The sequence below is a fragment of the Chiloscyllium plagiosum genome, unplaced genomic scaffold (genome assembly GCF_037043375.1).
Source record: "Chiloscyllium plagiosum isolate Xiang-an unplaced genomic scaffold, Cpla_swu_hap1 HiC_scaffold_43, whole genome shotgun sequence".
Taxonomy (NCBI): Eukaryota; Metazoa; Chordata; class Chondrichthyes; order Orectolobiformes; family Hemiscylliidae; genus Chiloscyllium; species Chiloscyllium plagiosum.
Window position 1 is genome coordinate 5,124,367 of NW_028270181.1, and position 20,648 is coordinate 5,145,014.

Here is a 20,648-nt window from a genome sequence, read left to right on the forward strand (position 1 = left end):
AAGTTTCAGTCAGGAGTGTAATGGAGTACTCCCCACTTGCCTGGGTGACTGCAGCTCCAGCAACACTTGAAGCTCAACACCACCCAAGACAAAGCAACTCGTTTCATTGGCATCACATGTACCAACTGAAGCCAGCAAAATGTACTGTCTATAGAATACAGTAGGGCTCCTTAGACAGCACCTTCCAAACCAATGACAACTTCCATCTAGAAGGACAAGGGCAGCAAATACTTGGGAACACCACCCCTTACAAATTCCCCTCCAAGCCACTCACCATCCTAACAGCATTGTGGATGTACCTATACCCTATGATCAACAGTGGTTCAAGAATGTGCCTTCTCACCAGCTCCTGCAGAGTAATTCGGGATGGGCAACACATGCTATCTCAGCCAGAGATGCTCAAACCCTGTGACTGAATAACAAAGCCAATCTCACAAGGTAACCCAGCTGTCAAACAACAACCTGTATTTGCAAAGAGGCAGAACACATCATAACAACATAAAGAAACAAAACAACTTGCATTTGGGGAGTACTTTTCCAGTCATCAGTTTTTTTTATTCTGAAGCACAATTAGGCAAATACATTGAGTGATATCTGCACAGCGGTGATCTGGAGGTGCTGGTGTTGGACGGGGTGGATGAAGTCAGAAGTCACATGACACTGGGTTATAGTCTGACAGGTTTATTTGTAATCACAAGCTTTGTTCATCTAATGAAGGGGTAGTGCTCAGAAAGCTTGTGATTTCAAATAAAACTGTTGGAGTATAACCTCGTGCCATGTGACTTCTGACTCTGCACAGCAAGACTACAAACAGGAAATGAGTCATAAGCAATTTTTATAAATGTTTTGATAGGTTGAGGCAAGAGTGTTGGCCAAATCTTCTTCATAAAATGCCTTTTAAATGCACTTAGGCAGGTAGTTAGGGCCTTGCTTTAATATCTCATTGGAAGTGTAGCACTCCCCTAACTGCATTGGAATGGTCACCTCACTGATGCACTCAAGTACACAAGTGGGACTTGAACACATGATTGATATAATTGCAAGATTGATTGACCTGGATTACAATTCACAATCACTATCTAGAATCCTGAAAATGGACAGTCATTAAGGCCAATAATCTTAGAAAGCATTTTTTAAAGCACATTTGTCAAAGTTCCTTGCCAGTACTTAATATAGCTGCTAACACATGTATCAGATTCCTCTTAGCACACTCTTAATGGAAGTATAAATCCATTTAAGCAAGTTAACACCTCTGGTAGAATTGCAGAATTGAGGGTGTTCAGCCGTTGTCTGGTAAGAACGATGGTGGTAACTGTAAATCTGTAGTTACTCCATTAGTGATGGAGATTTCACACAGCCTTTCAGGTTTATGCAATCAGAGATAGACTCAAACCGCACAGCAGGAGACCAATCGGCCCATTGTGCTTGTGCAGGCTGTTTATATCCAAGCCATTCCTCTCATGCTCTCTCCTCAAACCCCTGCAAGACTTTTCCACTCAGATAAGTCTCTTTAAAAATCTAATTAAATTTGCTTCTACTGCCCTTTCATGTTCCAAATTGCAATGTCTCACTGAGTGAAAAAAAATCTGAATTTGTTTCTCTTACCTTAAATCTGTGTCCAGAAACAGTTCCTTCCTATCTACCAACCCCCCCCCCCCCCTCCCCCCTCCCCCAGTGTTTGTACACCCTTATTAAAATGCCTTCACCTTCTTTGTTCCAAGGAGAACAACCCCAATGCTCTTCATAATTAAAATCCCTCATCCATGGTACCACCACCACCACTCTAGTAAATGGACCCTCTGCAATGTCTTGACGTCCTTCCTAGGATAGATGTTTTAATTGACCTATTCAGACACATCCCGGGAGCAGGTGAGACTTGAATCCGGGCCTTTAGGGTCCGAAGGAGACAGCAGCAATGTATCACAAGAGCACATCCTCCCTACAGTATGGTGCCTAGAATTAGATACAACATTCCAAGCCAATGCCTAATGAGAAATTTGTAAAGTTTAATTCTTTGATTAAGTCTTAATAATTCAGAACTGCTTGTTCTGCTGCTGTAAACTAATTGTGCTAATAGGATTATTATCGGTTTAATTGAGATGACGCGCAGGGATAGAATATAGACCTTCACTCCAATTGCCTTGACTAATTCATTAGTTTACTTGGCAATTTTGAGCTATGTGGGAGTGACTCCTGATTTTATGGTCTGCAAACGATTTCCTTTCTGCCGAGTCTTTACTTTCCCATTTCTGTCATGAGTTGTAGGTGTCAGTTGTAGTTTGATTCAGCACAGCTGAACTGCTACTGCGGGGCTTAATAAATTACAATACATTTGCTCAACGTATTAGGGACTGATCTTGTTTTCATTTGGCCTTCAAAACAAAATGTGTCTGGGGATTTATTTCCGTGATTTGCTATTAAAATGCAAATCACGGCATGTAACTGCCTGTCTATTTATAATGCCGCAGAGAATAGACCTGGGAATAAATAAATTAATCTGGACTGAGGTTACAAATCTGTTCAGCAGTAATTCCTCTCAGGATGAGCCAGCAGGAGGGGTTAGACATAGTCCTATGAAAGTGATGATTACAAACTCTCAAGAAAAGAAGTGTTGGATAAAAAAGTAATTTTTATCCATTCTTCATCAAATGTTTGACTCCTTGGGATTGCTGAGAGAGAGAGAGAGAGAGATAGAGAGATGAACGTAATTCAGAAAGAACCTTTATAAGGCGTGAGAAAGAAAAATAAAACCTAACTTGAGGAACGACACTCAAAACCTCAGGGGTCCTAGAGCCTCAGTCTGGGAAGTTGTTGTCCTCTGATACCTGACTTGTACTTTTTTTGTGTCTTTCTGATGTTGCCTCTTTTTCTCATTCTCCTGACTCTAGGTTTATGATTAGCTTCGGTGTCACATGCGACTTAATTATTCCTCATCTCTGCTTCCAGTGGCTTTGTCAAGCAAAGAACAGAGTAAACATCTTCAGCCACAGCAGTATTCTGTGAACACTGAATATCTGAAATGAAAGCAGTAAGTCTGAGAAATATATTGCATAAACAATTTTGGTTTATATATAAAATGCTGCTACCCCCATCTTCTGAGTGTGTTGGTCCTTTAGTAGTTCATTGTGTATGAAATTAGCTACTTTCTGGTCTAATGAGGTAAATCCCACGAAGTAAGCAAGATGCGGTTTATTGCATTTCTGCGACTTTTTCTGATTTATAGGAATATGTTCTACACAATTGCAGAGTCTTTTGGAAGGGCCGAATCTTTGGTCTGCTCCCCAGTGAGATTCTACCTTAGTCTCATATTGGGTGCTAATTGACATCTCCACAATGGGTGCTGCATTAACCATTTAAGATCCTTCCAGACTCAGACACAGCAATAAATACTCATTTTCTTCTGACATCCATTCTTCCTCTGCCCTCCAGAGCTATCTTCTGCTTTCTTGCTTGTTTTTGTCATTTCAGTTTCTTCCTGTCTCTATCTGATCACAGACCTTCCCTTATGCTCTTTCCACCCTTGTCCACTTTCTCTGCCTCTGTACTTGGATGAAATCGGATTTGATTTATCATGTTATGCGTACCTAGTTACAGTGAAAAGTTTTGTTTTGTGTGCAGTGTCGGTAGAATACACTATACAAATATCACAGGGTGATAGAACAGAGTGAGAAATACGATGATGCAGCTGCAAAGAAGCTACATAAATAGCAACATCAACATTAGGTTTGAAACTTGAGAGGTCCACTCACCAGATTCATACCAGATTTGCTGATGACGGTTGAATCTCAGATGCGAGAAAACAGACTACAGACGGAAGATGGAAGACCTGGAAAAATGGTGCACTGAGAACAACCTAGCTCTCAATGCCAGCAAAATCAAGGAACTGATTATTGACTTTTGGCAGGATGTTACTCATGCCCCCCTACACATTAACAACACAGAGGCGGAACGAATGGAGCGTGTCAAGCTCCTGGGAGTGGTCATCCACAACAAGCTTTCTTGGACTCTTCATGTGGATGCACTGGCTACAAAGGCCTAACAATGTCTCTTCTTCCTCAGGCAGCTGAAGAAATTTGGCATGAATACCCTTACCAACTTTTATAGATGCACCATTGAGAGCATTCTGTCTGAATGTATCACCACCTGATATGGCAACTGTACCATTCAAGATTGGAGATGGTTAGAGAGAGTGATGAACTTGGCCCGGACAATCACAAAGGCCAACCTCCCATCTATAGAACCCATCTACCAGGCCTGCTGCCCAGGAAAGGCCGCCAATATTCTCAAAGATCCATCCCACCCTGGCAATGCTTTTCTACAACCTCTACCATCGGGGAAAAGGTACAGAAGCCTGAACACACACACCAGCCGGTTTTGTAACAGCTTCTACCCTACTGTTGTTAGAATACTGAATGGATTCACAAACTCTTAACATTCGCCTGTACCTGGGTTTTTGTTTTTGCTGCTGTTTAACTATTGTTTACTTGTCTACGCTACTTAACTCTGTGATCTGCCTGTGTTGCTCGCAAGACAAAGCTTTTCACTGTGCCTCAGTACACGTGACAATAAATTCAATTCAATTCAATCTGCCTAATATCACAGCGGAAGAAGCTGCTCTTGAACCTGTCGGTATTTGTGTTTAAGCTTTTGTATCTTCTGCCTGACAGAAGAGATTGGAAGAGGTTACAAACAGAGTGGGAGGATCTTTGAGGATGTTGTCTGCCTTTTCTGAAGCAGCGAGAAACCTGTCGTACCTATGATTTCTCCCAGTTCGAATGAAACGCTAACAGCCCAAGCACATAACTCTCTTTCTCTCCCCACAGATGCCGAGTATTTTGTCTATTTTCCAAAATTGAAATTCTCTCAATATTGTTTTGTCCAATTTATTCCACTTGAATGCATCATGCTTTCCATTTAAATTTGTTGGGCTCGAGATTCTCCTGACTTGGAAGGGATATTGCAGTTTTTTCAAAGAGGCTTGTGAAGTTATCCTTGAAGAAACCTCTCTGTCCTCCTGGTAGCCACGTGCCATGATGAAACCCTGAGTTTGTCTTGGAGGTCTTGCGTCAGGCGTGCGGATAATGTCCATCCACTACAGCTGATTTAAATGATTTAAAAGGAGTTTGAATATAAATTCAGATCCATTTCCTGCTTATACTGGGATTAAACTGCTCTGTGAGCAGCATGGTACATCAATATCACCAAGAAATGGTTCTATATTGACAGCTAAACTCTTTTTAAGTTTAAAATAACACTTTCACGATAAAGTGCTAGTCACTCTAGTTAAACACACTTATTTTTTGCAAAAACTCCATTTCCAGCTTTAGTAATCAAACTGCAACCAGTTACCAATCTTAACTACATCACTAAATCTTAATTTGAAATATTCTTTGTTTTATATGACACTGTAAGAATAATGGGCATGTTATTGAGAGCTGGTTCATTGTTTTCATAGTTACTGGTTCATGATGGTCTTGTTGGTTACCAACATGCAAATGTGCAGAAACTTGTTGAAAGGGGAACAAACTCAATTTTCGTTGCAATTTGAGCCAGATTTTGCCAATTGCAACCAAATAGGAAATTTGGTCGTATTCTAGCACTGATTTGCTGCATCATTTCCTGCTGATAATCTCTGAAACACTGCGTTCCGTCAACTTGGCACCAAAACCTGTTTGTTTCAAAGTTTCTATGTTTTCCCAAACTGATCCTTTTGCATTCATGATCCACGTGAGTGGGAACTAGAATGAATGATTTGAGGTCAACTTTCTCAAAATGCTGCGCCAGATGTCAGTTTCAATGAAACAGCTGTTACCGGTGACACTGGATGCATTCTGCAGACTCCCCGAATGGTACAGAGTATCCTTAGCTGAGTCAAAAGAACCTCTTTTGCTGAAACAGAGGCTTCTTGGTTCATTAGAAACTTCATCTCACAGAAGAATAGCTAGAGGTATTAAGGTTGCCCAGTGACCAGGGAACAAGAGAAAGGAAGATTTACATTTCTATAATGCCTTTTCATGAGACCTCTGGATGTCACAAAGTGGGGTTAGAGCCAATGGGTTGTTTATTGAAGTGTAGTCACTGCTGTTATATTACTGGTAGATTACAGAGCAGACAGGCAGTGTACCCCCTATCCCTGTAACCCTACGTTTCCCATGGCTAATCCATCTAACTTGCACATCCCTGAATATTATGGGTGAAATGACATCATACCATGCAGTGTTCTGACATCAAAGTTCATGCTTCTTCACGTTCAGTAGTCAAAGTGCAGTGGGTAGTCAGTCCACCAGCCTTGTGGAGTGTTACAATCAGCTGTAAGTATAGAACGTGTTTAAATTTGAGATTGTATAACACTACAATGAGCTAGTGTTGTTAACAAACTTCAAGACATTTGTGTCAACGAGACCTCATTCCCCATGGTAGTAGTAACAAGTATGTAAGGACCATTCAGATCACATTAAACTGAAAGTGATGTTTGACCCAGAAACTACAACACTGTAAAGTAGGAAGCGTTGTAGCCAGTTTCTGCACAACAAGCTCCTGAAAGCAACAATGTGACAATGATTGGATCATCTATTTTCATGATGTTGATTTAAGGGATAGACAATGATGGAAGAATCTTTTATATCAACATGAGAGACTCGATGGGGTGCCCTGCTACCTCATAGTGAACACCTCAACCAACATGGCATTCCTTCAGCTCTGCACTGAAGTGTCAGCGAAGATTTTTGTGCTCCGGACCTGTATAGTCAGATCCAGATGGGGGCTATACAAATGTAGGGGTCACAGGTTACCAAGGCAGCTCTTCACCAAATATGGCTATTGTTCCTTTTCAAAAGGCCACTTTGTAGATGGTGTCAGTGCAAACACTATTATCCTGTTTTCTTATTAAAATGATGGATTAAAGTAATTAAAATCATAATCTGTGGGTTTATATTACTTTGATATGATTCATGAACCATTTTTTAAAATTTACAGGAATGCACATGGCTGTCACATAATTCACAGACCTGGACTGGAGGAAGATGGTTTGGGGGATATATTTTTTAATTATTAAGAGCAAATTGAACGCATATTACAGTTTATTTTCTACTTGAGCAAAATCTAACGTATTTAGCAAATTCTGTTTTATTGTTGATGTGACAGGCAGGCCAGTGAGCATGAAGTGGAATAAAACAGCAGCTGGATACAGAGTTATTGTATTTATACATATTTAAGAGACCGGTGAAGTGTTTAATTCTAATTTAAACATACTTCTGCTGTGAGGCACTGAATGATTTCATTGCTACAGGAATTATCTCTTCCTATAGGGGTCATTGGGTAGTCTTCTTCATCAAGAGAATCCTTTGAAATGTACCTTTATTGCTGTCTGAATATTTACTCCTGTCATGGGCTTTCTCCATTGCACCCCCTTATCTCTGTAACCCTCTACACCCTTCAACTCTAACTCTCTGCCATGATTCAAGCCCAATGTGCAACCCTCCTGCCCCCTGCAACTTTCCCAGTGAGAGAGGAGCCTTACTTGCTATGAGTTCACTTCCTTCAACATCCTCCCTGATCACTTTGACCTATTCACTTCTCTCTCCTTTCTCTCAAACACACCTCCAAGAGGTTTTTGGCACCGAGTTTTCTCAATCTCTCCTTTTTTACTTCAGAGTCCATTTCCTCCCGTTTTTATTCCGGAAGTGAGTTAAGAATGAAATATTGATACAAAAACCAATTGTTGTCACCGGGAACGTAATTGGCTTCAGACTTTGCAATAGGACCAACGCTATGAGGCTCATCTTAATGTCGGCTATGATTTGACATTTTCTTGATCCTGACAGACCAGACCATGTAGAAGTGGAAAGAGGCCATTCGTCCCATCGAGTCTGCTCCACTATTCAATAAGGTCATGGCTGATCTGATAATCTTTTTCCCCACCACTCTTGATTCCCTTACTGATTAAAAATGTGTATCTCAGCTTTGACTATGCTTAATGAGCCAACCTCTACAGTTTCACTACCCTCTGAATGAAGGAATTCCTCCTTATCTCTGCCTGAAATGGATAGTTCCTTACTCTGAAATTTTGCCGTAAGATCCTAAACTCACCCACAAGGGGAAACAACTAGTCTGTTTATTTTGTTCACTCATGAGTTGTGGGTGCCACTATCAGCCACCATTTATTACCCGCCCCTAGTTACTCTGGAAAAAGTGGGGGTGAGCTGCCTGCTTGAACCACTGCAGTCCACATGCTGTAGGTTGACCCACAATATCTTTAGGATTCCAAGATTTTGACTCAATGACACTGAAGGATTTGTGATATATTTCCAAGTAGGGATGGTGAGTGGTTGGGAGGGGAACATACAGGAGGTGGCGTTCCCATGCACTTGCAGCCCTTGTCCTTCTAGATGCAAATAATCATGGGTTTGGAAGGTGTTGTCTAAGGAGCCTCGGTGAATTGCTGCAGTGCATCTTGTAGACGGTACACACTGCTGCTACTGGGTGTCAATGGTGGAGGGAGTGGATCAAGCAAGTTGCTTTGTCCTGGATGGTATCAGGCTTCTTGAGTATGTTAGAGCTGCACCCATCCAGGCAAGTGAGGAGTATTCCATTACACTCCTGACTTGTAACTTGTAGATGGCGAATGGGCTTTGGGAAATTCTAGGCTTTCTGTACTTCCAGGAATGCTGCCAAACCAGTCTTGACCAAAAAGTCTTTTATTCCCAGTCTAAAGTCAATCCAACAAATGGTGGTATAGTGCACTGGCAATCAAAGGCACAGGCTAATGTTGATGGGTTCAAATCCCATCTGGTATCTAATGGCATCCTTCAGGAAGGAAGTCTGCCCATGCTGCACTCCTTTCTCATTCTCTATCCCTTTAAGTCCTTCCTTCCATCCTATCACTTTGAGTGAGCTTTTGCGTACCCATTCTCATGCCTCCTTCTCAGTTTTGTGTCAAATTTTGCCCATTGAGATCTCTCTGCTTCTCCACTGGAATAAGATCTGCTTTTTGAATCAAATCCTACATCAAAAGCTTTCTTCAAAATATTATTATAATCAAACTTCGAAATACTACTGTAATCAAACTTATCAATAGTATTCTAACTGACAAAGTTTTTATCAGTTAGAATAATATTGGTAAATTTGGTTTGTCGCTTTGTGCATTCCAGATTGTACGTTTGCTTCAATAATTTCAGATCATAGCCTCCGTACTCACTGTTTCAGACAGTAACTGCGAGCAATAATTCTGCTCTTCCTATTTCCATCACCTTTCAATTTGTCTTTTGCTCATTTTATTTGTCTTTGGTCACCTTGCACCACCATCCCTAATCTCTCCGTCCTTCCACCCCATTACAGACCTTCAGTTTATTACTGCCTTGGTTCCGACCATCCGCCATGGTTATCGAGGTCACAATTAGATTATAGCATACCTCAGAGGTGTACCCGCATATTCATTAATCCCTATATTGACAAGTATTGAATTCACATAGAGCCAGTATTTGCGGGAAGATGGTGGCACTGCAGTCCTGTCATCGGACTAGTAACCAGCTTATATCTCCAAATAAAAACAGAAATTGTTGGAGAAACTCAGCAAGTCTGGTGGCATCCATGGAGAGAGTCGTAGAATTGTGTTGGCATGGAAACAGACCCTTTCGTCCAACTAGTCCACATTGACTATAGTCCCAACCCAAATTAGTCCCACCTTGCCTGCATTTGGCCTCTATCCCTCCAAGGTAGCTGGTGGAGTTTAAATCCAGTTAATTAAACAAAAGCCTGAAATTGAAAGTTAGTCTGGGGGGGAGCAGCGTGATCTTGAATGTAGTATCAATACTTGCAAAGACCCATCTTTTAGATAAGGAAATTGGCCATTCTTGCTTGGTCTACATGTGATTCCATCCCCATAAAAATATGGTCAACCCTTAACTACCCTCTGAGACAGCCTGAGCACTCCTTTCAGTTCAAGTGCAATTTGGAAATGGTAATGAAGGTTAGCTCAGCCAGAGACTCCCACTCCCACAAAAAAACGTGAACTTCAGTCTACCCTTGTAATCCTAGCTCTGTTGTATTCTGCAGTCTTTAATATTATGGAAGAAGATTCAGCCTCCCGATTGCTCCTTCACCAACAAATCAATTCTGAATTTAAACAGAAAGATTTGTTGGTTTCAGCAGTTTGGGTTCCACAATAATAAATGGGAACATTGATTCAGACTGCATCTCTGTGACCTGAAAAACTTCACAGGTTGCATCTAAGTTGCCTGTGGGGACCTCGGGTTAGAAATTGCTGCTGTATTTATATTAACTACGACTGCTATGATCTCTTTAATATAACCCCTTGTAATATACCATTCCATTTTCAACTCATGAAAATGTATCTGTTTGTTTAGAATTGGAATCTCAAACGAAAAACAATTCTGGTTGTTCATTGAACACAGTGTCTTTCTGGTAGTGTGATGGGTGTTAATTAGCTCCTATTTCTGCTGCTCTGCCTTTAGTATTTCTCACTCCTTCTATATTGGAGCTTTTAATCAAAATTCTCATTGATTTCCCAGCGCAGTGAAATGAATATGAAGACCCAGCCACCCAGAGTGGGACAGTAACAATTCTTTCAGGCTCCAGCTGGTCAGCGAGGGGAAAAACAACAAGAAATCAATAGAAAATACTTCAGGTCCAAACAAATAACCTTGTAAAATGCATGCACTTGTTGTGTTCAGCTCCTTGCACCTCATCTGCGATCTGGTATGCGGATCACTCTAGATTTGCTTTCTTCACAGTCTCTGAACATCCCTGATGAATGAAATACTCGAGTGAGCTTTTCCCAGGCAGCGACAGTGATGCAGGAACAACCCCACACACCACAGTCTCACCAGAAACCTTCGGCTTACTTTCTCACCCAGCCTGTGATGGCAATTTGCTTTTGTTTTGTCGGTGAATTTGTATAAATGTTCCATTCTCTGCTCTCCCAGGTGGATGTAAAAGAATCCTGTGATGCTGGAAGTTGGTGGGGAAGCAGTGATCTCGCTGAAATTGTAATCCAGAGGCCTAGTCTGATGCTTCAGGGATGGGGGTTCAAATCACATCGCAGCAGTTGGTAGTATTTCATAAAATGAATAAAATCTGGAATTGAAACTAGTCTCATTAATGGCGACTATCAATCTACAATCCAAAATTGTAAACAATCCATTAGAAATGTTCTTTGGATGGAAATCTGTCATCTTTGCCTGGTCTGGTCTACATGTGACTCCAGACACACAGCAATGTAGTTGACTCTTAACCATCCTCTGAAATGACACCTAGTAAGCTTTGTGTTCAAGGGCAGTGGTGTCCATATCCCATCAAAGAATGAAAAAGAGGCGGTATCTTGATCAGTATTTCTCCTCCAATCAACACCATTGAAACAGATCATCTGGATATTAACATATAGCTATAGAGTAATAGAGATGTACACCATGGAGACAGACCCTTCGGTCCAACCCGTCCATGCCAACCAGATATCTCAACCCAATCTAGTCCCACATGCCAGCACCTGGCCCATATCCCTCCAAACCCTTCCTATTCATATACCCATCCAAATGCCTCTTAAATGTTGCAATTTTACCAGCCTCCACCACATCCTCTGGCAGCTCATTTCATACATGTACCACCCTCTGCGTGAAAAAGTTGCCCTTTAGGTCTGTTTTATATCTTTCCCCTCTCACCCTAAACCTATGCCCACTAGTTCTGGACCCCCTCACCCTAGGGAAAAGACTTTGTCTATTTACCCTATCCATGCCCCTCATGATTTTGTAACCCTCTATAAGGTCACCCCTCAGCCTCCGATGCTCCAGGGAAAACACCCCCAGGCTGTTCAGCCTCTCCCTATAGCTCAAATCCTCCAACCCTGACAACATCCTTGTAAATCTTTTCTGAACCCTTTCAAGTTTCACAACATCCTTCTGATAGGTATTGCTGTTTGGGGGAAGTTTCCTGTGTGCAAAATGGTTGTACACTTTGGGACATCTTTATACTGTGAAAGATGCTATATCAATGCAAAATATATATTTTTCTTGCTCAGGGGTTAGTACTGCTGCCTCACAACACCAGGGACCTGGGTTCGATTCCAGCCTCGGGCGACTGTCTGTGTGGAGTTTACACATTCTCCCTGTGTCTGTGTGGGTTTCCTCCCACAATCCAAAGATGTGCAGGTCAGGTGAATTGGTCATGCTGAATTGTCCAAAGTGTGCAGGGATGAGTAGGTTAGGTGGTTTGGCCTTGCTAAATGTGGAGTTATGGGGATAGGATAGGGGGCTGGGTTTGGGTTGTATGCTCTTTGGAGGGTCAATGCAGACTCAATGGGTTGAATGGCCCCTTTCTGTACTGTAAGGATTCCACAATTTATTTTAGAAATTGTACAAAATAATTTCTAGATACTTTTTATGATGTTGCGGAGAAAGCCAGGAGTTTACAAGCACCTACCAATCTATGAAGGACAATCCTGTCCTGAAAGTACCAATGGAAATGAATCTCTAATTCACTTTAGGATGTCCTAATTTCTGCAATATTTGATCTCAACAGAACACACCAATTGTGTTGTCCCATCTGAGCAGCAGAATAATATATCATCTCAATGTGACTTGTCCATCCTTTAAATTGCTTTGAACAATGCCCACAGGTGCGTCATGAGTCTTGTATAAACCTGAGGCTATACACATCTGTATTGAAGGTCCAGACCTGACTTCACCTTTTGCTTCCTGTTAGTGATTGTATACACCGAACATATTGCAGCTTTTCTGAAGTCTACATTATGAGCTTGTACTACACTCTACATTTCTACACCAACTCAGTCTCTCACTTTAAGCTCCAAAAGTTGCCCTTGAGTGAATGAGGCCACATTTTAGTGATAGAATGACCTCAATAGTAACAGTGTAGTACACAGGCCTTGTCTTAAACAGAAACTGGACTATGATTCACCAAATCCACAGGAATGTTTATCTCCACATGTTCCACCCAGACCAATCCTATTCTCTCCCTAACTCCCTGCACCCTTTAATCACAGAATTATAGAATCCCCACAACGTGGAAGCAGGCCATTCAGCCCATCAAGTCCACACCGACCTTCTGAAGAGCATCCCACCCAGACCTACCCAATCCCTTAACTCTACATTTCCCATCACTAATCCACCCAGCCTGCACATCCCTGGACACTATGGGCAATTTAGTATGGCTAATCCACTTAACCTGCGTACCATTGGATTGTAAGAGGAAACTGGAGCACCAAGGGGCAACCTATGTAAACATGGGGAGAATGTGCAAACTCCACACAAACAGTTGCCCGAGGGTGGAATTGAACCCAGATACCTGGTGCTGTGAGGCAGCAGTGCTAACCACTGAGCCACCACAATCCCACTATCCCCCTTATCTTCTGCACACTTTTCGATTAGAATGTGGAAAAATGTGAGCTATTCACTTTGTTAGGAGACACAGAGTATTTCTTAAATGGTGAGATTTTGGGAGGTGTTGATGTACAAAATGTCCTAGGTGTCCTTGTTGATAAGTCACTGAAGGCTAACATGTAGGTGCACTAAGATTTTGTGAAGATTTAATGAAATGTTAGCCTTTATTGCAAGGGGATTTTGAATACAGGAGCATTGAAATTTTGCTTCAATTGTACAGGAGCTTGATTACTGTGTGCAGTTTTGGTCTCCATTTTTTAGATTAGATTCCCTACAGTGTGGAAACAGGCCCTTTGGCCCAACCAGTCCACACCAACCCTCCGAAGAGTAACCCACCCAGACTCATTTCCCTTTGACTAATTGACCTAACACTACGGGCAATTTAGCAAGGCCAATTCACCTGACCTGCACATCTTTGGACTGTGGGAGGAAACCGGAGCACCCGGAGGAAGCCCATGCAGGGACGGGGAGAGTGTGCAAACTCCACACAGTCACCCGAGGCTGGAATCGAACCTGGGACCCTGGTGTTATGAGGCAGCAGTGCTAAACACTGAGCCACTGTGCCAGCCCAAAAGGAAAGATATTATTGCCATCGAGGGAATGCGATAAAGATTCATCAGACTTGTACATGGGGAGTGGGACTGTCCTATGGAGAGAGCTTGGACAAACTGGGCCTATATTTTCTAGAATTTTGAAGAATGAGCAGTCATCTTATCAAGCTTTACAAAATTCTTGAAGGGAAAGACAGGGTAAGATGTTTCCCCTCTGGTTGGGGGGTGTCAACAACTACGGAGCACAACATAAAAATAAGGGGACATCACTTCAGTTGGTGATGAGGAAAAATTATTTTATTCAAATGGCTGTAGACCTTTGGAATTCTCTACCCCCAGAGGGTTATGGAGGCTCAACCTTTGAGTATTTTTAAGGTAAATATTGATAGATTTCTGATTAGCAGTGGTTTACTGTATAGGCTTATTGAAATGAGCTGAGTAAAAAGGATTGAGTGCTCAATCAACACACTCTTAATGAAGTTAAAAATCACACAACACCAGGCTATAGTCCAACAGGTTTAATTGGAAGCACTAGCTTTCGGAGCGGCGCTCCTTCACCCTTCATCAGTCTCCTTCACCACCTGATGAAGGAGCATCGCTCCGAAAGCTACTGCTTCCAATTAAACCTATTGGACTATAGCCTGGTGTTGTGTGATTTTTAACTTTGTACACCCCAGTCCAACACCGGCATCTCCAAATCATGACTCTTAATAAATGATGGGGTAGTCTCGATGGACTGAATGGCCTATTCCTGTTCATATGTTCGTACCTCTCAGTCCCGTGCCCTTTAATATCCTAAGGTCAGAAGTCACTTAATACTGTATCAGGTTTATTTGACATCACAAGCTTTTGGTGCTTTGAGGATAAAGGAGTGGTGCTCTGAAAGTTTGTGATTTACATAAACCTGTTGGACTATAACCTGATGTCAAGTGACTTCTGACCTTGTCCATCCCAGTCTTACATTGGCACCTCCACATTTTAATATCCCACACAGCCTAATCCCACTGTCCTGTTTAATTACTGTTTAGTGGACTATCATAAAGCATTTTACATTACAACATAATCTTCTTATTGAGAACTGAACCAGGGGGCAAATGTGTATGTTAGGTACAGCGCTCCAAGGGTTAATGAGCGTGTGGTTGTGTCTCAGCTGCAGGATTCTTATGTCCTTTGTGCACTTTTCAAGCGACTGAGATTGTGAAATGTCAAAGGCACCAACAGCATTGATTATTTCTTCCCTCCCAGACGCTGTAACACCTTCATCCATCTTGTCAGTGCAGCTCCTTCACCTTTCCCCCTCAAAGCAGGGCAGTAAATGCCCTCATATTTTGTTCCTTGTGTTGTAGGCTCGTGGTCCAAAGGACAGAGACTTTGAGCGAGACTGGACAGCGTTGGAGGTAGACAGTGAAAAATAGCCTTATAAAGGCAGCGGAACTGAAGTATGAACTGAGTATAGGGAAACAGAACCGGGCCACGGTTCCAATATTTCTTCATCTCCAGGAATGACCTGAATGGAGACATTCAAAGATAGACGTCACCTGGAGAATAAATTGAATCAAGCCATTGCTTTGACAGACTGATTAGCTGTCTTCGACTTATCTGTAAGGACAGTTAATTGGATAAATCACCAGTATTTGTCAATGTCCTTGAACAGTTTTAACAAGAACCAGTTTTCAAACAGAACTTGATTGTTTTCTTATCTTAAATCCAGATACAGAGAAAATTTGTGCAAGTGTCAAAATTGGCTAAGGTTGCTGTTCAGCTCTTGGCTATAGGGGCCATGCCTGAATTTAACTGTGGAGAATTATTTCAGGTGTTCACAATACAATACCAAGTAGTCATTATTACTCGTGAAGCATGTGTGTTTTGTCTCTCTCTCTCTCTATACCTTTACACTGCAGCTGATTTTATTTGCTTATTAGAATGCTCAGTGGCAATATTTCAGTGTATGCTGTACAGAGTTTAGTTAATCACCTGTAAATAGCTGTGAATTGAGCTCTGTGTTCTGACTGTTTCAACATTAGCAACATAATGGAGTGTGTTATAGGAGAGAAAATGGCACGTTACAGAACCTGATTGATTGTTCAAAACTATTATTTATTAAAGAGTTTGAGATTTGCACTGAGATGCAATGCTTTCATGTTTCTTGAATATCGCAAGATAATTTACACGGAATTGAATAATTTTGGAATAACACTGCATTTCTTTGCTGCCATCACACACTCTTGATAATCTCCAGGCTCAGCGATTTTTACAACCATCTGCTTCACAGAGGTCCTTTAGGGAAGGAAATCTGCTGTTTTTCCCTTGTCTAGCCTCCATGTGACTCCAGACCCACAGCAACGTGATTCACTGCTTTCTAGACAATCGGGGAAGTGCAATAAATGCTGGCCCAACCAGAAATGACCACATCCCATGAAAAATGTTTGAGAAGGACTTTTTTTGAATTTTAGTCATTGTCGTCATGTAGAAAATTGTGTGCGCGCTCTGTTTTTAGCAATGTGGATTGATCAAGCTTTGTGTAAAAGTTTGTATCTTGGGTGTCGGTTCCTGCTGTTGTGGGAATGTTCACCAAGCTGGAGAGTCAACGAACCAACTTCCCAGTTCAACAAAGTCCACCCACAATAACTTCAATGTGGATTGATGGATAAATCTTGGGGGCCAGGACTTCAGGGTGAGATCCCCTTTTAATTTTAAGTAGTGTCACGGGATATTTTATGCCCAATATAGAGAACCTCGGTTTAACCTCTCATTAAGAGCTGCTGTCCCTGACTGAGTGGCACTCCCTCAGTGCTGCACAAGGAGTGCCAGCCCGGTTTTATTTGTTGCTGTGCTCGAATTTCTGGAGCAGGACTGAAAACTGCCTGTTGCATGTCCATATACCAATGAAGACAGGATTAAGCCAATCAGTCCCTCTCACCAGCTCTACAAGATCATGGCTTGTCACATTAACTCCTCATTCCTGTCTATTCCTGACAATCTTTCACCCCCTTTGCTCATCAAGAAGCTGCTAAGCCCTGTCGTGAATATATTCCAAGACCCACCTTTGATCCCCTTTGGAGAAATGGGGTTTCAAAGCCTTGGAACTCTGTGAAAAATGATTCACCCTTATCTTGGTATTAAATGGGAATTGAGCCTGAGATTCTCCCACCAGAGAAAACATCATTTCCACATGAACCCTGTCAAAACCCCTCAGGATCTTCTGTTTCAATCAAGTTGCCGTGGAATTCCAGGAGGTACAAGATGCGAGCCGTGCCTGTCTGACCTTTCCTCATGAAGCGAAATGCTCATTCCAGGTATCAGGGTCGCAAAACCTTCTCTGAACAGCTTCCAATGTATTTACCTCCTTCCTTACATCAGGAAACCATAGTCAGTGCAAATAGCTGCCCCTAAGCAAGCTGCAATAAGTGGTGGTGATAGCAAACCTTTAGTTTAACATGACAAGGGAGGGCAGAGTCTCAGAATACAGGGGCGCTGATTTCAGAGTGAGATGAAGAGGAATTTCTTCTTTCAGAGGGTTATGAATCTTTGGAACTCTTTGCCACAGAGAGCTGTTGAGGCAGATAGGTTTTGTATATTTAAGGCTGAGATAGAGAAATTCTTGATCTATATAAAAACTGAGGTATTGTGATTGGAATCAGGGCCAGGATCTCATTGATCATGAAATCTTTAATTGGGGTTGTTGACCTGGGCTAATCAGAGAGCCCTGGCTGACATATATAAATAGGAGATCTCCAGCATCTGCAGTCCTCACTTTCACTCTGTACCTGTAAATAAAGAGTGACTTGGTGACGGGATATTGGCCTTTGTGTAGTTATTTCACATGGGTTACAGGGAAAGGACAGAAATGTGGATGTGAGGAATGCCAAATCAGCCATGAGTCTATTAAATGGCTAGCAGGCTTGAGGGGCTGAATGGCTTACCACTGTTCCTATTTCTTATGGTCTTAAGCTGTTGGTTGGGATCAAGTATTGGCTAAGTTAGTAAAGAACATCCTGTTCTTCAACAAGTACCAGGGCATGTTTCACATCTATCTGAGCATTGAGTAAGGCCACAGCTGAATGTCTGATCTGAAAGACTTGAGGTCCAACTCCACTGAAATCCCTCAGCACTACCGAGACACCAACAGAGGTCATGTTTTGAAAGCGGAGTGGAACCTGATGGCATTGTTTACTGACAGAAAGTGAGAGTACAAGTGCACACTTGTCAGTGGTACAGGAGGGATCATTCTTACTTTTGATTCAAGGTCTAGTCCAGCGATATAAGCAGGGAAACCTCAACTGCTACTCGCATGGTGATACTGAGAGAACGCTGCACTGAGGGAGGCACTGCCTTTCAGATAACTGCAGCTCTAACTGCTATCCCTGGTGGACATTAAAAATGCTGTGGTTATATTTTGAAGAAGAGCAAGGTGGTTCTTGTTACTGTCCAGCCCAATATCAATCACCCGATTATCCAGCACCACTAAACAAGATCACATCTTTATTTATGGTTGGAGTTTGTTGGACATTGCTGTGCACACATTTGCTTCTGCATTTCCTTCTATTGGAATTGTGATTGCTGTATTTCATTGGCTGCAAAGCAGATTGGGATGTCCTGATGTCACAAAAATACCTAAATACAAGTTTTTTTTAACCAACTGAAACAAACCAGTGTCGGCTCAGCAATTGATGAATTATGTGTACAAAGTGTGAAATGGGTGCTATCAAAGCCCCTCTTTAATAAACGTTTAATAGAGTCATAAGAGTTCTTTTTTCAACATTTGTTAATCTTTCTTTAATGTCTGCAGGTTATTTACCCCATTGTGGACACTGGTCAGCTATTGAACTTGGCAATATGGAAGAGAATGGATTGTCATCAGCAGATAATCTTTAACACAGAATGTTTCCAGGATTGTGTCACTTTAACATCACTGTTTAATTCAACTGTTGAACTCACAGATTCCTTTCTTGATTGAGTCTTCACTGCTTATAGTTTAAACAAAAATATCCAGAATAGCTAACAAATACCATTAGCAAAGAATGGCTGATTGTTAATATGTATACCAAACATTTTTACTCTGTTAAAGACAAGTAGTTCTTAGCGAGTTTTGGGAAGATTTGTGGCTCAGATTGAGATTCTGGATGTAGGTTTGCTCACTGAGCTGGAAGGTTCGTTTTCAGATGTTTCGTCACCACACTAGGTAGCATCTTCAGTGAGCCTCCAGATGAAGCATTGCTGTTGATTCCTGCTTTCTCTTTATAGGTTTGGGTTTCTTTGGGTTGGTAATGTCATTTCCCATCATCATAAGAAATGACATCACCACAGGAAGTGACATCACCAACCCAAAGAAACCTAAACCTATAAAGAGAAAGCAGGAATTATCAGCAGTACATTGTCCGGAGGCTCACTGAAGATGTTACCTAGTAGGGTGATGAAACGTCTGAAAATGAACCTTCTAGATCAGCGAGCAAACCTACATCTAGAACAAGTAATTCTTCTTCCATGTTACAATGGTATAATTCCAAGTGTTTGAGGAGCATTAGGACTGTTGTGGGCTATTCAGCAACTTCAGCTTGTTTCTTCCGTCAGTTGGACCATGATTGACCTTCACTCTGACTTGATTCTTTGTTCCTGACCTCTCCGCCCCCACCCCAGTCTGACCTATCACCCTCACCTTGACCTCTTTCCACCTATCACATTTCCGAAACCCCTCCCCCAAGTTCCTCCTCCCTACCTTTTATCTTAGCCTGCTGGACAAACTTTCCTCATTCCTGAAGAAGGGCTTATGCCCGAAACGTCGATTCTCCTGTTCCCTGGATGCTGCCTGACCTGCTGCGCTTTTCCAGCAACACATTTTCAGCCCTTCACTCTGACTGCTCAATATGATCAAACAGAACTCTATCAAGCTGAGTAGGCTTCTCTTAATGTTTTAATCTTTCATTAGGAGATACTTAAATCATTTGCTGGTTCATTTTAAAAGAATAACATCTTGGGGGAAGGAGTTTTGTGCTTTCACCTTCCTTTGTGTGAAGTATTGGTATCTGCTGTTACCAGTGAGCTGCATAACTGTCTCCTTATATTTGCATCCCTCCTCCAGCTCAATCATCCAATCTTCTTGACTTTACCTAACTTCATATTTTACCCTCCTATCTGCTATGTTGTCTGAGTGAATCCATTCTGTGTTCCCTTAAAGGTCAATAATTCCTCTTGAGCATAGTGCACAAGAACTGAACACAATACTCTAATTGGGGATTGAATCATATCCTGATACAATTGTAAGGCAACTTCCATCTCTCAGTCTTCCAGTTCCCTTGATATAAAGGCCAACATTCCATTTGCCTTCCAAATTCATTTTGTATCCATCACGATAATTTGTTTTAATGTTTTAACCCAGTATGCAGTCTGTCTGTAACCAAAACTGAGGAAAGGAAATTTCCAAAAGACTGTTTTCTTTAAAACACTCATATTGATTGCAAGAATTTCCTAGGTCCTGACTTTGCTAAGTTTGTAAAGTTGATTTTTTTTATTCAATGGGTTTTCTTCGGAATATCTCTGAAATGTTTTTCAGATTGGAAGGCAGACTCAATGCCAATCCTACTTTTCCCATTGGAGCTGTGCTCCAACTGTGGCTTCGGGAAGCAGACAGTCAATGGCTACATTTACTGAGGCACAATCCAGCCAATTCACTCTTTGTACAGCCTGGTGA

The 20,648-nt window shown here is 41.8% G+C and overlaps 1 long non-coding RNA gene across 10 annotated transcripts in view; it reads left to right on the forward strand.

The window, feature by feature from the left end:
• LOC122541929 (uncharacterized) overlaps positions 1–19,167 on the forward strand; it is a 159,705-nt gene extending 140,538 nt beyond the window's left edge. For 7 of the 10 annotated variants that reach the window (XR_015754231.1, XR_015754232.1, XR_015754235.1 and 4 more), the window contains 2 exons: positions 2,889–3,028; positions 15,307–16,087. This is a non-coding gene — a long non-coding RNA (uncharacterized LOC122541929). Of the gene's footprint in view, positions 1–2,888; positions 3,029–10,943; positions 12,186–15,306; positions 16,088–18,749 lie in introns of those variants that run through there. The other 3 variants (XR_015754233.1, XR_015754238.1, XR_006309715.2) reach the window with 3 other exon arrangements.
• The last annotated feature ends 1,481 nt before the right edge of the window (positions 19,168–20,648 follow it).